Genomic DNA, 20,046 nt, shown 5'->3' on the forward strand with positions numbered 1-20,046 from the left:
AGTACTGTGTGATGTCATCCCTGGAAACTTAACAGGAAAAAAGGCAGGGTTAATATAAACTCCTGTATAGCCAGTGGATCATAAAAATCTAACAGGTGTTGGGCTGGTTAGCAGTTAATTAATCTGGTCAGCAGCTGATGCTCTCCTATTTTAAGGTCACTCTTGCGCTGTTGACTTTTCAGCAAAATCCTCCTGGTGTGGTGTTCATCAGGGAAGTTGATTAAAGAGATTTTTAGGTTAATAATAGATTGAACTGTATTATCATGTGCAGTGTCTAAGAGCAAGATGGCTGATAAGTTTTCTGAAATGATATCTGTGTGTCTCAGATCATTAGATGGGATGTTAGGATCTCTTAGCATATTTTTTGCAGTTTTGTTCTATGGGTGCTTTAATTTTTATATTCTAGAAGAATATTTATATTCTAGAAGAAATAATCAGATATATCAGACACAACTACTCTGATGTAAAAGTTTCTTCCTTGGTACTTTTTCTTGTACAGTAGGAGCTGAGGAGAAAAGCAGGGTTGTTCTCCTTAGAATTAGGAGGAAAATGCATAGACCTGAAACATTGTAAAGCATCTTGCATTACCTATGACCTCTCTGTCTCAACTTGCTTCTGCAACTGGGGCTAGATAGTTTTTTAATTTGTTGAGAGATGAAAGCAATTTTTGGTAGTGTTATATGACTATAGAAGAAATAACAGTGTGAATAGCTTTTTAGCATAGAATGATTAATTTTAACAGTCATCCGGTGTTTTGCTGTACATGTTATTCATTTGGTTTTTCAAGAAGTTAGTAACTACTGGACCAGCGTAGATCATTCTTGAGGGATTTTTGTAAGATATTTGTTTGACATTTTATAACTTAAAAATAAACCTCTTATGACATTATTCATTGAATGAAAGTAACTAAAACATTTTCTGCTGTTTTCCAGTGAAATGATAATTCTTTAAACTGAAAACATGTGTCCTTAGGACATGTCATCCTCTGAATCATTTTTTCATTATAAAACTCTGCTATATAGCTTGTCACACAGCCTAGAAATCTTTGGAGTGATTGACAGCATTTTATCATTTACACTTTTTCTTAGTGCTATATCAGTCTCTGTAGCGGCATCTTCAGTCTTATAGCGAAGAGTTGCCACAGCATACTTGATATGTTGTAGGGCAAAATCATGTCCTCCTTTATTTCTTGGGTGTCCTCTGACAAAAAGTTACTAATTCTAAGTCACGCCTCTGAAAAGTAACACCAAAATAATATGCAGTCTTGAATGAGTTTACCCATTACTGCCTGTGGAAAAAACTACTACAACTGCTGCTGTGTTTGAGCATTACAGCATTATGCAGCTTTCACCTCTCTTCGGAATATTTTGTTTGTAATGTCCCACATGCATAGCTTTATGCTAAAGAATAGCTATTAGAATAAACAAAATAAGAATAAAAATGTGTAAGAATTATGTATGGCAGATAGTTTTAAAAAGCTAAACAGCATTTTCTAACGTGTATTTCTGTTTCAGAAGCTCTCTGAAACTTCATAGCATTAAAGGTTGTGTAACACCAGGTTTTTGTGTCATGCTTTTTGCAGGATCTCCTTTGGCCTTTGTCACTTTTCTAACTCGTTATTTCCATTGGACTTCTCAGACTTGAACAATTCAAAGTGAAAGAGTTCAGTGAAAGCTGTCCGTTCTCTTTATTGCAAATTGCTAGCTGAGGGCTTTTAATTTTCCTGAGACAATAGTTATAGTGGAAAGCCTTTATAAAGTTTTAGCAAATGAATAAATTATTAGTTTGAAGAGTGGCTTTCCTGCTGTGGCTTTCTTGATCGGTTTTTCCTGTCACATTAGTTTGTGTTCATTATTGACTTTAAAAAGGCTACCACTTTCAGATAAGCAAAAATCTGAAGGAAGAAACAGACAAGTATTTGTCTTCTTTTGCTTGCAATCTTAAATGATCTTGATCTTGTGAAATGTGTTTATCTCTGCTCATTCCATGTCTTGGTTACAAGGACCACAGAACCCTAGTGAAAGAAAGAGGAGCCCATGTTTTAACTGTAGTATGGGATGTTTAATCCAGCATTTTTCAATCTTTTCAGGCAGATCATCTCTTATTAAAAAAGCAAAAAGCCTTCTAACTCTTCACTTTTTACATTTTTTTACTCATACTTTTAAAGCAAATATTTCAGTTACAGCATAGTTCTCTAACTTACTTGTGGGTGTGTTTCGAGAGGTTGATGGGGAATACTTGACCCTGAGGGGTAAGTGTGTGTGTGGGAGCAGAGGGCCAGGATTTCTTAATAATGTCTTTATTTCATAGTCTTCAATAAGGAGATTTGCCATGTCTTTGGAGTCTCTTCTTATTCTTTCATGACTCCCTACAGATGATAACCCCCTTGATGTGATAGTTCTTTAAATTATAATCCATATACCCTCTCTATGTTTGGTCTACAGCCCACTTCCATGCATGTTTGCCTCTGAAATATCCATTTTAGCTTTTTCTTAGGCTTTTTTAGCATGCCTCTCCTTGGTTGTTTCCCTAGGTCCTTTTTTATCTAGAAACTAAACCGGGTAAACAAATTAAAACCTTTTTCACTAGACAGTAATGCCTGCTACTCTATTCTCTTTACAGAGAGACTTACACATAGTGCATTACCTCTTCCCAAATCAATTTCAAAGCTATTTTGGGATACCTCCCTTCAAAGGACTCAACAGATCTGCTTCTGGCAGGTCTATCACTGAAGGAAAATCCTGTCTGTGCTAATATTGCTAAAGCAGCATGCTGTAGTACGTTATGATTAGGAAGTGCCAGAAAGAGATAAAGGTAGAGCAGAAGACATGAAACGCTCTAACTGAAGACAGTTCCAAAGGCACAGTTCCAGTGTCTCTTGAAGGGAAAACTATGATGATCTTTGAAGGGCCAGCTGGGCACCCTATCCCAGGAGGTACAGTCCTATAACAGTGTAACATGACCCTTTTAAGACTGAGGGAATGACTGAAGGTTTTTAGAGGGTGCTGTTAGTGAGCTCAGTCTCCCTATATCTTGATTGTTCTGAGCATACAACACAGGCTTTGCTAATATGACATTTCATACTCCAAATATGGTACTAATTAGCAATAGCTGTCACGGTCTTGTGTCAACACTTGACAGAAGCCAAGTGAGTGGCCAAACATGCCCCCAGGCCACTATCAAATTCAGATATCTAGTCCAGCATTGATTAATGTAAACCAGTGGAAGCTGGCAAGGCTAGAAAGTAGCTCTGTGGAGAATGACCTGGCAGTCCCAGTGGACAACAAGTTAATCATGAGTCAGCAATGTGCCCTTGTGGCCGAGAAGGCCAGTTGTGTCCTGGGTGGCATTAGGAACCCAGCAATTCAATATAGTATTGCCAGCAGGTCGAGGGAGATAATCCTCTCCCTCTACTCAGCCCTGATGAGGCTGTACCTGGAGTTCTGTGTCCAATTCTGGGCTCACCAATACAAGAGAGACATGGAGCTCCTGGAGCGAGTCCAGTGAAGGGCTGTGAAGATGATCAAGGGACTGGAGCATCTCTCCTGTGAGGAAAGGCTGAGGGAGCTGGGACTGTTCAGCCTGGAGAAGAGAAAACTGAGAGGGGATCTGATCAATGTGTGTAAGTATCTGAAGGGAGGGTGTCAAGAGGATGGGGCCAGACTCTTCTCAGTGGTGCCCAGCAATAGGACAAGAGGTAACGGGCACAAACTGCAGTACCGGAAGTTCCATCTGCACATGAGAAAAAACTTCTTTGCTGTGAGGGTGTCTGAGCCCTGGAACAGGTTGTCCAAAGAGATTGTGGAATCTCCTTCCTTGGCGACATTCAAAAGCAGTGGCAGCCTGCTCCAGGTGACCCTATTTGAGCAGGGGGGTTGGTCCAGATGATCTTCGGAGGTCTCTTCCAACCTCAACTATTCTGTGATTCTGTGAAGGCCGGGCTCCTATAGATCAGAGGCATAGTAGTTCAGTGTTGACAAGTCAATCTTAATGGAGGTCTGTCTTCCACTTTGTTTCGAGTTTGTCCTCATCCAAAGTATCCAAGACATTATTATCACATTCTAGTGTCATTTCACCATGTGCATCCCCATTTAGATGGCTACAATTACAGTCTCAAAGGGTACCATTCAATAAGATTTCTTTGTAAACTACGGCGAGGGTTCAAATTAGTCAGAATGTCATCAAAATACATAAGAAAAGGCAAGCTTCTCCTTTTTGTGACTAGATCAAAATTTTCACTTTCCACATTAGGCCCATTGCAAAAAAAGTGATAATTCTTGTTTACTTTGTGAAGTCCCTCAATGTCTGTTCAGCTAAAAGGCAAACAGAGGCCCTCCTCAGAGTCAGGTTCATGCAGACTACTGTGAATAAAACAGGTATATAAACAAAGATCATTTTCTGGTCTGTGCCTTCCCAGAACTTGCAAAATAAAGTATGTCCCTCTGCCATGAGCATAAGTCTGTAAAATATAATAAATAAAATAAAAATGAGAGTCACTGTCTGTCCTTAAATTCTGAGGACTGGGTCCATGTACTCACTCCAAAATATCTTGATCTATGGAATAATCTAGACAGAACATCCTATTTCAGAAATGTCACAGTCAAAGAAAAGGGAAAAGGAAAAAAAAGTGTTATGTGAGAATTAGTACCCTTATTTTCCAAGTATCTTCACGCTGCTGCCAGTATGGCTTGCTATGGTGCTCTTGGGGGTTAAAAGTACCTCCTCAAGTTCATACCCTTCAGGCAATTAAGCCATATTCTTTAGACAATTGAGACAAAGGTTGTGTAATGGCGTTTTTTTCTGAGGGTCTCTTAGGAGACCTCACATTCCAAGGAGTGTCTTTGACCAAAAATTATTAATCTCATTTTTGGCCTTGCCAAAATGTATTAATCTAGCATTGGTCTCTAGGTTGCTTCTACCTAGCTGCACCATTTGTTCATCCATTTCTTATAGTTGTTGTGAGCAGCCCTCCAAATCCTTTCAAATTATATGGAAAGGTGACCTTTTTCCTCCGCAAAATGTTGCCTATTGGGCAACTGGTTTAAAGCTGCTTAAGTGCACTGCATGTGCAATAGTGGAGCTGGTCGATATTAAGGCAGCTTCAGAGAACTGGTAAAAGGTGAATGAAAAGGTAAATTCAATTATTTCATTTTCCTTTTTTTTTTTTTTGCATTTCTTTATTTCCATGTGCTGAACATGGTTCACCTTGTGAATTAATATGCTTTTAGATGGTTACAGAGCAAAATGGTTTCAGCTAGGATCCAGACCTACCCTCACACCTCTTGTTTTGAACCGAGTACCTTAGTTTAATCAAGACTTCCAATGTAATGGAGTTTCATTATAAGCCAAACAATGTTAAGTGTTGAACACTTTAACAGAACACAGTCAGGCTCTTAACTGCAAAAGTGTAATTCTTCTCCTAATATTAAATAGAGCCAGTCCTCACAAATGTTATGTACAGATTATCAAAATACAGCTTGGAGAAAAAGAAGTACAGTTTAGAGGAAAAATGTCAATCATTTAATTGATGCTAAGTGAGATACTTTGATAATTTATATGATGCAGGAGGATATGTGGTCAGAAAGACAATTTCAGAATCCATTATTTTAAAAGCAACAGAATAAACAGATAATATTCTCTTCTTATCAATGAGACTAAAACTGTTCTGCGGCATTCTCGTTAGAACACGGGTATTGGGTTTACAGAATTAACAGAAGTTACAGAATTAACAGAAAATCAGATCCAGGTGGTCAGTATTTGGATAATTGAATTTTCATTATTTTATTTTCAGCTGTTTGAGAAAAATCCTTCAAAATTCTTATGAGTGAGTTAGAAAACACAGACAGAGTTACTGTGGTCACAGCAAAATTATGGCAACAAAACATAGCCCCGGTAATTCTTTTATATCCAGTCCAGTTTCTGTAAGTTGCATTTTCCCTTGAACTGTCAGAATATTCTAAAATCTCTCTACATAATGTTCTCTCTCTATATAGATATAGTTCTATATATAGAGCTATATATAGGTATCTATAGATATAGGTATAGTGTATATATATAGCTCTATATATATACTGCCAGGAAGGAATACATCAAGGAAGGAAATATTCTTATTATCTTACCAAGAAGTAGAAAGAATAAATTGTTTCTAATGCCAGAGAATCTGCATTTCAAAGCCAGCTAGGAAGATTTTCAGTTCTGCATCAAGATTCTAGGTGAGAGACTAGTGACTTTTCTAGTTATCTAGAGGATAATTGCATAGCCATGCCACAAAAACAGGTAAAGATTGGCAGTGCCATGTGAGTTTTTCACAATCTTGCTACCAAAAAAAATTATCAAAGTATTACCACATATGATGATCCTAGTGACCCTTTTGGACAAAGGGTCTCAGTGGACTTTTTTTGCAGATCTCCCTCTCCCCTTAATAACTGCAGTTACCCAGCCAGTCTGGTTTCTCAAGGGAGAGAAAAAAAGGGACCTATTCCTTAAGAGACTTTATGCAGTGTTAGAGGCTTCAGCCTCAACAGGCAACGCTGAAACCTGCTTCTCCTACCCGTGACTTGGTGTTCAGACCGTCCTGCCGTAACACCACCTTCTCACCACCTTTCCTTCTGGATTCAAAAGACCCACGTTGATCTCACATATGTGGCAGGTCTGTTTTGGCACATAAGTCGGGAAAGAGAGGAAATCATTTTCATAGAGGGTAGGGAAAGAAAGGCAGAACACAGCTTGTTTTTACCTCTTCTTCCCTGATGAGTTAAAGAGATCATGCAGGTAAAACTGCCGCATTGATGAGGGAAGCAGAAGCACAGAAGGAGCAAGATGTTTCAGCACAAGATATTAGTATTGCATATACTAATAGTTTTGATGTAATTTGGTAGTGCATAGCTTTAGAACTGCAATATAGCAGAAAGGCATCAGCATATTTACTGTCACCAGTAACTTGCATCAAAGTGTGAGATCTACCCACTGAAGGAACAGAAGTTTTGGCATTGGCTAAAATGGGATCAGCCTTTCATTCTGTGTGCACAGCTTAAAAAAATAATTAGAAAATGAACATCCAGAGGTACTTATAAACCCCAGGAAAAAACTTGTTCATTTTGCTGACCAGGTTAGAGTAACTGCGGAAGAGAAGCTGTATTCTTTACATGTCTTATTGATCATGTTTCTCTCTGTATTGTGCACATTTCACTATTTTTCAAACTCACTTTCTCCTTGCGTTCATAGTAGACATGCATTTGCAGCTACAGTAAAATGTAAGAGCTAACAGTTCTGTACTGAATGAACCATGGAGCCATATTGCCTGATAGGAAATATTTGGTTTATACTCTAGAAATTCTTTGATTGTGACCAGGTTGGCAGTAGTTAGCTTGCCTAAGCGGTCATTAGCTTGCTTGCCGGAATAGGCTTTGGCCTTCATGTGCCTTCGTTGTTCTTTGATATTAGTACTGCCAGGGGAGGAAAATGTATATACAGGGCAAAGGATATACACATATTCAGTTATTGTACAGGACCAGCTGAAAATACTTAAACTGGATGGCTATATGGGGACTATAGTAGTGGCTTGCAAGATGGCAAGACAGCAATTGGAAAATGGTCTACCTTATCTCAGGTTCTGTCATCTGAAATCAGGTAACATTTTTGGTTATTGAAATATTTCACCTTTCTTGCTGTAATGGGCCCAGCAGTAGTATTTTATACTTTGGCTAGCATCGATAAGTTTGACTACTGTCCTGAAGTAAAATTGTAATCCTGTTTAGTTTTGGTAAGAAATCCATTCCTCCTTTGCTGAGAGATTTGTAACAAATGCACAAAACTTTCGCTGTGTTGCTAGATGTATGTATGTACCTGTGTAACAGCTGTTCACATACTCGCAGATATCCCCTAAAATTTTGGGGCGGTTTCTTATTTCTTTATATTCTGGCTACAGGCTTCTACTTCAGAGTACTTCCATATATGCCCAAGACAGTTTTGCTCTTAATGGTCTTCATCTTGAGTCTTTTTATATCTGGCAGTGTGTATACTCATCTCATCTTGATAATTCCAGCATTCTTGAGAGGCGGGTGAGGCTGCTCCACTATTATCTGGCCATCTCAACAGAGTGACAAATGCAGTTATAAATTTCTGTCACTATATAATTGCTTTTGGATTCTTCCCAGTTCTGCTGTTAAAATTGGTACCTAACTAGCTTGGCTGATGCTTCCTAATAAGTTGAGGATCATGTTAACTTGTCATATTTTCATTCTGCAGGGCCACCTTAGCTTTAAATTCAGGTGTGCACATCAGTGACTTACTCGTAAGGTAGTTATAAAGGACATCCATGTAGTTTTGGTATCAAGGTTAGGGTCTCTCAGAATTCTGATGTGCGGCTCTTAGTGATCTCAGTGATCGTAAATCACTAATGATCTCTTTTTCCTCAAACATAATGCTTAAACATATAACATATGTAAAGGCCATTGGACATCTTTTTATCAGAAAGTCCTTGGGAATTTATAGATTCTGATAGCCTCTTCCACCACCTTTTTTTAATTGAGATCCACTTCCCTGCCTCTTAATGGTAGGGTTGAAATCTTTGTGCTCCTGTACCAGAAAATAAAAGGTATTTCTGAAAATCCTATTAGAATATATGGTATTATTAGAAACAACTAACCACATTGTCACTAATGCCACTAAATTAGTTGTCACAAATAACAGCAACAATAGTGTTATTTTTCCGCTGTAGATTTCAGTCCAAATTTCAATTTCAGGAATCTTTATCTATCTACTTATATCTGAAACAAAATGAGGAATGATTTCCTCATCCACTAGTATTCACTATTACTTCTGTACGATATTGGAAAAATATTATTTCTGCCATATCTGTAACATTCTTCAGTGGGCATTTAGTAATCATATATTTTTAGTTCTTTTGTTTACACTATTTGAGCTTTGCCTTGCCTCACTGGATGCCAAGCCACTTTTGAGGCTTTGTTACTCCAGATAAGAAGCCTTTTTTCATTTGCCTAATTACTCCTATTATATGTTCTTTTACTTAAAGAATGCTATTGAGAGTAGGGGATGTTGTGAGTCAGACAGTTTATTTAGCTTTAGATTCAGTACACCTGGGGATTCAGCACCTCAAAAACATCTTGCTAATTTTTAGCTATTCTGTTGCAGTAATGTCAGACTGTATTGTTCTTGTGCATAGTTTTTTGCTTTGCCTGCATTTGCATTTGTCGCGGATGGAGTGAGGAGGAGGAATGCACTTCACTCGGTAGAGAGAATCATTTATCTCAGAGTTAAACTTGTTAGATTCCTACATTTTCTTTCTTCTTCTGGAAACAGTGAACTTCAGCTTTTGCACGGTTTCCATATTCTTCTGTGTTCTACTTGCAATTAATGTTGTTCCTACTGTCATTTTCTTAGATTTGACTTGCCAGTACTATAGCTAAATACGTCATCATGCTAGAATCTCCTATTTTGAGAAGATGTCTGCCACAGTACTGTGAATAGAATACTGGTCATATGAAGTCGTGATCTGACTTCGGGAAATACAAGGTAAATTACTGTTTAGAGCTTTAGCCAGGATGATTTTGAACCGTATTTGTGTTTAAACGTTAGCTATGAAATCAGCATGAATATTTTCATATTGAAATATAAAATACTTCTATGTCAAATTGGTAATCCTCTGAATTTCTACTTCCTGTCCCACCATAGTAATTCCAAAACATTATTGCATTTAGGTGAAATTGCTAGAGGTAAATTGCCTTTATTAACAATCTTAGGTAGGTGCTACTAGGATATTCCGATCCTATAAGAGGACTTCTGACGCATCTATTATTAGATCATGAGCTAAGCACGTATTTCAAATGGTTTAAATATAATAACCAAGAGACAATGTTAAAGGACATTTTGGTATCTAAAGTAACAAAACATCTAGTAAGTTGTAATTTTAATATTTCATTTTTGGCTGTAGTGTATTGAAAGAGACAAGAATGCTATTGTGAATGCACAAAACATTTGGCTGCTGACAATTTTTGTACAGCAGTATTAAATTAGTACCAGGTATAAGCATTTTGTTTTAACTGTCTGGAATGTCACTACAGTTCATATACATATGTTGACTTTATGTAAGAAACTGCGTCTAATGACACTTATTTGGGCTTCGGTTCAGTAGGCTCTTTCTCTGGATAGCACTTAAGGATAGGCTGTTCTGAATAGGAAGAACACTTTAGCAGGTGTTTCAGTGTTTTTTTGACTCAATAATACTTTTTAGGAGAATCAGTCTCCAGGAGACCTGCATATTCTCACAGCCAAGAATTGGTTAAACTGAGTTTAGAAAACAAACAGTTCCTCCCTCCCTCAAATTCCTCCCCAAACTCAAAAGCTTTTCATCTTTTGCCAGGATAGTAAGGAGAATATTTTTACCTCTGTTTCCCGTGCAAAAATGGAAGGTTTTACATCTATGCAGTTTGGCAGCTCTGTGAACAGCCTTGCTTTGTGAAAGGTGTTTGTTTATTTTGCTGGTGCTGAGTTCTGTTCCTTTATATTTGTTTTCTTTTTTTTTTTCCCCTAGGGTGATAGGGTCGAAAGCAACAGGATAAAACATCTCAAGCATGCTGTTAAATGTTGTAGTCTGACAAAACTGCATGGCTTCCTTTATCAAGACAGCTGTATTTTTAAATAAATATCTAAATTTGGCCTGCAGAAAGATTATGCCCGATACTCAAATGTACTGTTTGGAAGGATCACCTTGACTTCCCCAGGGAATTTACTTCAAGGCATTCAGGATGTCAGATAAAAAAGCCTCTCAGACTGAGGTATGTTTATTGTTTACTACTTAGAAAAAGGATATCATTAGTAGAAAATACACCTTCCAAAATAGCAGAGAAAGTTATTACTACTCTCAAAGTAACTTTGAAATAAAGAAGGGTTGAGTGGGCTGGGTTCATTCTGGCAATCATATTTAGTATATGGATCACAGGGACTTGTTAAATTGTGTTAATTTAGGTGCCAGTTAATTAGATTTTTATCCCTGTAAACTGGCCTCCCGTAGATACCATTAGGACATTAAAGTAATAGTTTTTTAAATTTTAATAGCAGCTGTTGACAGATAGCTTGTCCAATGTCCAGAAGAAGTACTTATAAGTAATTTCAAAGATGACCTGAAAGATGTTGTCCTGTTCATTGAAAAAATCACTTAAATGAAAATTATTATTTCGTACCTTCGTTTCAAGCTGTAGGTTTATTATATGATACATAAATGGGACATCTGAGGCAGAACTGGACCTGTTGCTATCTGTGCAAATATACGATTTTGTCTCTGCTTCTATGTTATTGATATAGTAAATGACCTTTTATGTCACAAAAACTCTGAAGATGTTTTTGAGGCTCTAAACTCTGAAAAGTTAGTTCATTTAATATTTTCCTGAGTTAGTTGGTAGCTGCAATTAGGTACTTTACATACAGCTTCTTAATCTTCTGGAAAATTATAATCTGTAACTACGGACTTGATACTTCCATTCCTTCTAGAGTGGATGTGTAAGAGGCACAGAAATCATATGCTTTCGTGGTAGAATTCATAGATAAACATAAAAAGGTTAGTAATATTGAGGCTTGGGCTTTTATCTGATCTGGAAGCTATCTGAGGCTGAGGCTTTATCTTCAGAGTGACGAGTGTCAAAACATGAAGTAAGAAAATGGTTTTAATTTAGTGACCTTATGCAGAAAGGATAAGTAACTCCTGCAAACTTTTCCATCGACAAGTTCAGATCAAATGTGGGTGAAACAAATTCATGTCATGTCCTAGTTTAATTATTTCTGTCTTTCTGGCCTTTTTTTTTTTTTAACACTACCCAAAAAGAAACTAGCAATTTCTATAAAAAGTAATTGAACGCTTAAGTAGTTCTGAAACCTTTGAGTCTTTTTTCATTTCTCTATGTATGAACCATCTCTGTAAGAAACAATCCATCTTTTTTTTTTTTTAATTCAGACACATCCTCATGCTTATTGCTAATTCACTTGATGAAAAAGAGTCTTTTGCAGCCTTACTGTTTCATGTTTCCTTGAGCATAGTGCTTGTGTGGCAAGAGCAGAAGAAGGGAAGCTATTTTATGATGCAATCTGAAAGCTTTTCAGCATCTTGTCTATTTTTGTGCACAACTAAACACACAAAAAAATGTCCTGAAAGAACTTTATGAAGGCATGGTTAATATCCCAGACACAAACAGCAGAAATTAAAATGTACACAACAGCTAGTATGCTATCATATAAATTTTCAAAATTTTGAGGAGACTCAAGTGTACCAGGGTAGATATAGGGGTTTACTGGAAGCTCCTTAGCAGTCATTGGTTTTATGTGATATCATTTATGTCATATGATGTAGCTTTGCAGCCCTCCTGTTTGGGTGAAGTTTTGTTTGCCTGTATCCTTACACACATACGGAGTTTTGTCTCTTTCATTGTATGTTGACAAATTCTACAGCCTGCAGTCAGGAGCCCCTGAAAAGAAACTTTGCTGTGTATTTCTCTGGACTGAAGAATATTGTGTAGAACTAGAAATGCGATCATGTAACCAGGGATTGCATAGTATTTATCAATGCCTAAGAGCAGAAATATTGTGACATATCCAGGATTATACTTTTTATCACTGTGGTTCCTTATCAGTAAATATTTGACAATACGAAGCAGGAATCTCTTCCTGTAGGACCTAAATGCTAAATGAAATGAAATCTAGAACATTTGCAGAGACTCGGGGAAGGACACTTCAATGAGTCAGTATCTCATTTTAATTAACTTTGATTTCTGTAAAACAGGAAGTAATCTTTGTGTCTGAACTGAAGCTTGTGATGAACCCTACATCATTTACTAGAAATTATTAATATTCTTTTGACCATATGGCTAATTTATTCTTCACATGAGTTTAAATAAACAAATGTGAACAGTGCACACTGTCTTTGATTTCTGAAATAGTGTTCCAAATTTGTTAGAAGTATCATTATTATTTTAATGTTTGTCATAAAACCTTAGATCAAGTTTCAAAAAATCACAAGCAGGTGAAATGGAAAAAGTATTCTCTTGAACATTCGCAGGTATATCTCTATGCCAAGCTTAATTTTTCAGTCTTCAGCCACAGGACTTTTATTTTTTTAAATCAAAATAAATTACTTTATGTGTAACTAGCTGCTTGTCTGTGTGTAAAAAACAAGATGAGCCATTTGCTCTCAAACTTTCAAAAATTTCAACTTTTTCTACAAGTAAAATCATGTATGGATAATTTCAGCTCAAGAACTGAAAGTTTCAGAAAGTTGTGAATGATTAGCAGTAAGAATTTTAAATGGAAATACTTAATCTTAGTTATGTCTTTCAGAAGTGCTTCAGCTAGAGCTACAATCAATAGTTTAGCTCAACATTTTTCTGTAACATCTTCAACCATGCTAAGTGTCACATAATACCTTTATTTTACCCTAATATTGTTTGCTTTTTAGATTATGTTGAACGGTTGCTTTTAAAATTAGCGTGAAATTCGTCAATGTACGATAGTAACATAATCTTTTGTATCATAAATATTTGCTATGTTATTCATTCATCATAATGCCTGCTTCCTGATGAGTATTTCAGACAATCAGGATAGATAGTACCTGCATCAGAGAAACAGATAAGTAGAGACTGAGGAAGAGAACAGTAAGTAAAAGATTATCTTTATATGACCCTATATAAACTAATTTTATTTTTCTTTATAATTTGTGTGATTGTTTTAAGCAGGTTTAAAAATGGTTTTATGACAAAAGGTGCTGAAATATGAATGAGGAAGACAGCAGCTAATTAAATCACTCAAGATGCTTGGGCTTTTTATTATTAAAAATACTTGATTACATGGTGCTTCTATAACAGTTAAACAAGCTGCAATTCCAGAATGCTTAATTTGGCTGTGAGCTGTTAGTAACATAGAATAATGATTTAATTTGGAAACATTTTAGGCATAGTGTCGTTTTAATCACAAAATCATTATCTAAAATATCTTCAGTGAGGAGACAGAAATATGGTTGCACTATAACTATGCAGCATTCTGGACTGCTTCATGCAAAATTAGATCTTTATTATATAGATAAAAGACAGCTACGTGACCGACCTGAAGACTATTTCTTAATTTCCTAATGTTACACATAATCGTCAGAATATAATAAATTATTCATAATCCACCATCAGACTGTCTTGTCAATGAAAACAGATGTATTTCTTACCTAGACAAAAAACATTATGAGTAGTGATGACCACTGTTCTTTTCAGGAAACTGGTAATTTTCTTCACCATAGACCATGCTTCAAAACCCTTCCAAACCCTGAAAGCATCAGTTTGATAAAATTACCTTAGTGGCTATCCTGGACTTATATAAAGTAAATAAATGTTATCCATAAGCTGTTCCTATATTTTTGTTTAAATTCCTTAATATAACATATTTATTATATAAAATATATAACATAATGCTGTCAACTATTTCTGTTGTGCAAAGCAGCATGAAGTCACATCATAGTGAGCATAAGTATATAATATCCATATATATAAAAATATATATAACCCAACAAAATAGCCCAACAATTTTCCTCTATAGTTTATATTCTTCCTTAGGCTATGTTTTCATGGTCAAGTCTTTCTATTTAAGCCACACAGTCTTGTGGAAACCTCCCTTCCTAGAGTCAACCCCTTCAATACTTACTTTCGTCGTTCTCTCACATGACCAAATGATCTGTAAACTCAAACTTTCTCCTTCTGAAAAGTATGATGATTGCACTCTGATTAGGCTGTGAATTTGGGCACTTTCTTTTATATTCGTATTTGAGGCATAACTAACATGCAGCAGTTTTCTGAAGCATTTTCACTGAAAAGCAGAAAGCTTCTTAATGCTCTATTTCTTTCATGCATGCCTCCCACACATGTATTAAAATGTTGACAGCAAGAGACTGAAGAAGTTTCATTTTATGCTTCATGGCCAAACCTTTACTTCTCCAGATGTGACTAAATCTTACAATATCAGACATCATGAACTCAGCTCAGTGCTGAATTTCTAAGAGATGGTGACTATACTCTATAATCTAGGTACTTCCGATAGGTATCTCTAATGTGCTCAAATATTCCCTCGTATTAAATTTAGATGAAAATATTTTAGATATCATCTTTATCTTTGCCGTTTGGTGGAAATCTTTGAACTAATTGCGTTTTTTACCACTACATTGAAAAAATTGTTCATCTCAACTTGTCAGAATCCAATTAGGTGTCACAATTTGTGTGATTGTATCACAAATTTTGCATGCATAAACTGATAACCCTGCCTGCTGGCTTCCGTCATCAGATCTCAGTAAGATTTCTTCTAAATAATAGTTGGAGTGAGCTAGTGAGGGTATGCAATCAGATCTAATACATTTCATGAAGTTAGTTATTACTAGGCATGAGTCCATATCACAAAATTGACATCATAGTTAATATTAGTCAAACATGGCAAAACCAAATTCTCATGAGTTCTGAATAGCTGTACTGCTGGATAAAGTTAAAGTCTTTTACCCGCTCTTTGCAAATGTTCACAAAGACAGAGCTGGATTCGCATGCTGTTTGGAGTTTAGACATTCCTTTGGAAAATATCTATGTTTATGTAAGAAAAAGGATATTAGAATATGAGTAGTGAATTCACTTCTCATTATTCAGCGCTTGAGTACTGGACGACTCAAAATGTTTCAGACGTTCCTCTGAGATTTAAAATAAGCTAAGTGATAAATCACATAAAATGAATAGGTACTGCTTGTCAGCACCACAGGCAGATATTTGTTAATATGTCACTTTAAGAATATTTAAGTATATTTTTGAAAACTAGAATAGCTTCTGAATGCTTCATTCAACAATATAATTGAATGTCATATTTAACTTCTTGCCTACCCAGTAGTGACTATATGATTTAATTGTTGCCAAATGCCAAGAAATTAATTGGCACTAAGCCTTGATTGGCCTGGCTGTCACCTCTGTTGCGAATATTTTAGCAACATGGAAAAGCCCAGGTAGCAGTGATATGGCTAAATGGAGGATATTTGGTTCACAGTACTTTCATTCCATTGCTTCCCTGGTCAGTGAATTGATTCAAGGCATTGTTTTAAGTTAAAAGAAACTGCTTTAAAGCCCAATTTTTGTATTCTGTGACTTGCATTACACTGATGATTCTCTGCTGCTGTTATCTCTGTGGCATTATATTTTTCAGTTTGTTATAGGAAATTGGATTTTTTTTAAGAATCTCATCAGGCAAATGAAACTTTAGTGTGATTAAAAGGTACATGCAAAGAAATAAGTTCATGCTACAGTGTAGCTGATTTTAATGTTACGGGAACAGTCTTCAGATGGAAAGATTGATCATAATACCAGTGTAGTTGTTACTAAGCCACAGAATGGGGAAGTCTGGTGATATAGAAGAAATCTTGCACAGGCTCCAAATAATCATAGCTCTCCTGGAAGATAGATGATAGGATCCAGTTAGCTTAAATTACATATAAAGCTTAGGCTAACAGAATTTCTTCTAGAGATCTTGAAAGACCCTTGCCTGTCCTGATTATAGAGAAAATTATGAACTTTAAGACTGCTTCATTAAACACCTGAAATGTAGGTATCCGTACTGGGGAAGAATGGACAGCCGTATGTTTCTTGGTCTTCACAAAGCTACTTAGAGACCAGCTACTTAAAGGGCAAAGTGAAACATGAGGCAAAATAAAACATGTACCATCTCACCAGCAGTCATTAAGGCTGAAACTAAAGCAGAAGCCATCAGAAGAAGTGTAAAGAAGGTAGACGTTGTAAATGACAAAGAAGTTAGCACAGACGATAAAGCAGTTAGTGCAGTGGAAAAGTAAATCAAAGAAGTTTTAAAAAGCATTTCAGCTTTCTCAAAAGGGCTCTCAGAGTTCCAACCATCCTGAAAGAGAACTGGCTAAAGTGGATATTCGTGCATGATTTTTATCTCATTTGGAATATGCCGTACAAGGTCCAGGAACTTCAAAAACAATGGAGAGCATATCCTAGATGCATGAATAAATAGGTTAGATAAGTAAACCAGGTAGACTTGATTCCAACCATGTTGAGCAAAAGAGGAGGAAGTATGTAGTGCAAACAGAAGTATTTTCTAATGCCTAACTAATTCTATATGCAAATATTTTTTACTTTCTGTGCTATCAAGACTAGATGCTCTTTTTAAGAGCATAAATTAATGAGCTCAGTAAAGGATGAGAACCCTTAGCCTGTGCTGTATAGGGTCCTGTGAAATGGCCTAATAATCTATTCTAATCTTAATCTAAGAGTCTTATAAATTTCATTAGCTACAATATCTTCCATTTTGTTTGACTCCTGTTTGTTTCTTTATCCCTTTCAATCCTAATATTTCATGTGTTTATATTAGTAGTATTTAAATTTATTATTATCTGAGTGGTATCTAGTGAATGGACAAGATGCAATGGGCACAAATTCAAATACAAGAAATTCCATTTAAACATAAGAAAAAACTTCTTTACAGTGAAGTCAAGCACTGGAGCAAGTTGCCCAAAGAGACTGTGGAGTCTCCACCGTTGAAGATATTCAAAACCTGGCTGGACAATGTCCTGGACAATCTGCTTTAGCTGACCCTGCTTTGAGCAAGGGAATTGAACTAAATGATCTTCAGAGATCCCTTCCAGTTTAAAATATTCTTTAAACTATTCTGAGACTATATTTAATTGGTATTATGTTTAGTTGTATTTGTATTTATGGATCTGCTTAGAATTAATGGCAAGAAAACTGGAAACTCATAATAATGCAGTTCAGTGTTAGAACCCAGAATTACCCCATAATGCATTACCCACGGTGTGGCATTCCGAATTTCAATATATTGCAGATTTATATGTTAATAACCTCCATTTTACTTTATATTTTGATGAGAAATCCCTCCTTTGTACTGATGTAGGAAGAAAGCACATTCAAATTTTACTCGTAACTAGGGATGCTCACATAAGGAAAATGCAGGGTATATACTTGCATCAAAAAAATATCGTAGAACAAAAGGGACAGGAAGCCCATACTCTAAAGGACGTATGGTCTTGGCATAGCTGGTGTCAGGATAATATGAGTGAGTGATTTTCTCAGGCTAGATTTCCAGACTGATTAGTCCCATTTCCAGTATTTGTGCCTGAGGTCAACATTCTGATTTTTCAAACATGCTTAGTTTTGGGTAGGATGGAAGAGTGCATATGCAATCTTGATGACCTGCCAGTTAGAAGTAACTACTGTTTGACAGTGTGTCGGTTCCTGTCATCATCCTCCACTGCGACTTTTGGCTCGTGTGTTCCTCTCTGTCGAAGATTTGAACATTTCCTATTTGGTGGCCAGATGGAAAGGAAGTTCCATATGCTTCCTGGTTTTAGAGGTGGCACAGAGAGCAGGGCAGCAAGTAAAAGCAAAGGTACAAAGTGTGACAGGATTTGGTGACCTCTCGGAGTGAAACTTTGTGTCATCTTGCTTGAAAGCAATCACTGTTCCTGTGTATAATTAACTGTGTGACTAACCTATATCCACAGCCCAAAACAAAAAGAATTAGAGGGCCTAAAGGTTTAGAGAGTCTTGAGTCTTGTTCCTGCTTTCCTTCTTAAATGTATCTTATGATACATTCCTGGGCTTAGATCAGTCAGGGTTATATCACTCACATATCTCAGAAAGCAAGGCTATTACTGATTGTTTCAGATGTCTGGCATTTTTCATAAGTGCTAAGTTAAGTTGTTAGCCTTAAAGCTTTCATTTTCTGGGGCGATTCTTCTTGAAATTGCAAGTACTGCCTCCAGACTCTGTTCAAAGCCTGTTCTCTTCATCTTAGTTTTGCCTTATTTTTTTCTATTTTCTGACCTGTCTTGGACCACTTAGGAGTTGGAGTAAATCACCGTAACACCCTAAAATTAATTTACACTGTGCTGGCTTACAAGAGCTAACGCTTTTGCCTAGAAAGTGTAGGAATGGGGAATGTCTGTCTGTCCTTAGTGTAGAAACAGCAGATCTTTTTAAACTAAATTGGAGGTAGTGCATTCAACTAGAGCCACTCCTATTGTTTCAGTAGTTCCTCAGATACTTTATATTCCCAGAAGACATCTCTTCAGATTTAGTCCAGCTTAGCAAAGAGCCATGTCAAGCTAGATCCACCATCATTAAGTGTGCTGCACTGATTGGAAGAATATCCCGTGGTTACTAATTGTGAATTGATTTCCCTCTCTAACTGTGGGATATGCACTAATGTACTCTACAGTTTAACAGCCTTGGCATCGCTGTATGTGGCAATGACATGGAAACAATACTTTATATAAATAATTTCCCAATGAAGTTACTCATCACTAATGCAGGCAGGTCTGAAGATAAGGAATTAGAATAAATTGGCAGCAAAAGCTTTTAATGCAAATTTTCTTAAGGAGCTCAGGTTATAAACCACAGATTCATCTGTAGTGCAATTGGTTCATGTATCTGCTTTTCCATTTGCTTAGTTTTTGTTTTCTGTGTTGGCCCCAATTTATGGACTTTGCTGATACTGCCCTGCAAAGTTTATCAGAGACTGGTAGCAGTGTCAAAGTCTGGATATCTTAAAAATGTAAATATGGGGATTTTTTCGGATAGCATCTTCGCTTACATGTTATGGAAGAGCAATAGAACTAAAGCAGTAGAAAAGGTAATTAAAACCCTATGCCAGTGTTGATATGGTGAGTAAGAGTGCAGAAAGAAACCAGGTGGACAGAGTACACCCAGATGAACCTTGAGACAGTAGAGGAGGAAAAGGCAGTCTAACTTCATTAGCCTGCAGTGTTGCTGTAAAGTAAGGGCTAGGGTCAGGGGAGAGTTTGAGCAAGGTTGCTTCACACAAGAGGAGGAGTCAGCAGCCTAGCGTAACCACAGCACAGGCAGTAGCCTCACCAACCAGGGCACAATCCTGTAACATTTGAACACTGCAGGCAAAGCAGGTTTCTGATAACAGTGTCCCTCAGCAGTGGCAGACAAGACAGGTCCAGGGTCCATCCAGGGAGTCAAGTGAGAA

The 20,046-nt window shown here is 36.7% G+C and overlaps 1 protein-coding gene across 2 annotated transcripts in view; it reads left to right on the forward strand.

Annotated features, from left to right (window-relative positions):
- Positions 1 to 9,402: 9,402 nt before the first annotated feature.
- The window catches only part of PDE7B (phosphodiesterase 7B), a 306,846-nt gene continuing 296,202 nt past the window's right edge, over positions 9,403 to 20,046 (forward strand). For both annotated transcript variants that reach the window (XM_068938445.1, XM_068938446.1), the window contains exons 1-2: positions 9,403 to 9,534; positions 10,553 to 10,796. The gene's annotated coding sequence lies outside the window, so the exon portion shown is untranslated. The remainder of the gene's footprint in view (positions 9,535 to 10,552; positions 10,797 to 20,046) is intronic.

This window comes from Struthio camelus, chromosome 3 (genome assembly GCF_040807025.1).
Source record: "Struthio camelus isolate bStrCam1 chromosome 3, bStrCam1.hap1, whole genome shotgun sequence".
Classification (NCBI taxonomy): domain Eukaryota; kingdom Metazoa; phylum Chordata; class Aves; order Struthioniformes; family Struthionidae; genus Struthio; species Struthio camelus.